General features: G+C 39.8%; 1 pseudogene; it reads right to left on the reverse strand.

Annotated features, from left to right (window-relative positions):
- Nucleotides 1–605: 605 nt before the first annotated feature.
- LOC111730073 lies at nt 606–724 on the reverse strand (annotated as a pseudogene).
- Between the last annotated feature and the right edge of the window lie 419 nt (nt 725–1143).

Consider the following 1143-nt stretch of genomic DNA (forward strand, 5'->3'; position numbering starts at 1 on the left):
TCTGTGTTTCCATTGCTTCCTTGTCCTTGTGTTTCTGTTTTCTTTATTTTGGTTGGCTTTTGTGGGTTTTCCCTCTAATTCTTCTTGTTTTATGTTATATATTTCTGAATCTTTGTTGTGTGGTTACTATTACGAGGGCCTTCTGGGTTGGGGGTTAGGGGCTGCAGCTTAGCCTCAGTTCTGCAACCACGGTCGGTAAAAATCAGCTTTTGTTTTTCTGCCTGCTTCTCTGCTTTCTGCCCAGATGACTGAGCCCTGCCACCAGCTGCGTGGTACTCACACTTTCCCAGGCAAGGCTGATCAGTGAACTCGCCCCACCTCTTCCCCTCTCTCTCCCTCAGTAGAGAGCCCTGGCAGCTCAGCTTCCAGAGGCTGCCCAACACCAGAGTTCTGACCTATGGTAGCTCTTATGCGCAGATCCCATGCTCAGATGTGCTGGTGTACAGTTTAGATGTTTTTTGTTGAGTTTTATTTTTTATTTTTTGTTCTTTTTTTTTTTTTTTTTTTTTTTTTTTAGGCAAGGCAACCTTTGGTTGACCTCATAGATTGCAAGGGTCTTGTCAGCTTACAATTCCTTATTTATTTATTTATTTTATTATTTTTTACACCTATGGTACCTGGTCTTCCTAGGTAGTCTCCCATCCAAGTGCTAACCAGGCTCAACTCTGCTTAGCTTCCAAGATCAGATGGGATTGGGTTTGTTCAGGGTAGTATGGCTGTAGGCTTTTGTTGAGTTTTAGATGTTCAGCTTATTGTTTCAAAGGGAGAGATCTGGGGACATCTCTCACTCCACCATTTTTCCCAGAATCCTCAGTACTTTTCTAACTTATGAATCATTCTAGCAAATTATAGAATCTGAGAGGGTCATGGAAACCTCCAAATTTATAGCCAGTCAGCCAGAAGTGCAGCAATCACTAATGACACTGAAGTGTGTGATTGTCATCAGTTTTTTGAAGAACTGTACTATTTAATTTGTAAGAATTTCCCTATCTCTGGTAGCTAATATCAAAATTGAATTGCTGTATAATCAGTAAGTTTTAGACTAATTGGACTGAAATGGAATAACACCCTAATGAAATTTTAGGGCCTTTGAAAAACTAAGAAAATGCTGTTTAACACAATGGAATTTAAAAGAAAAAAAAT

This window comes from Pteropus vampyrus, unplaced genomic scaffold (assembly GCF_000151845.1).
Source record: "Pteropus vampyrus isolate Shadow unplaced genomic scaffold, Pvam_2.0 Scaffold9, whole genome shotgun sequence".
Lineage (NCBI taxonomy): Eukaryota > Metazoa > Chordata > Mammalia > Chiroptera > Pteropodidae > Pteropus > Pteropus vampyrus.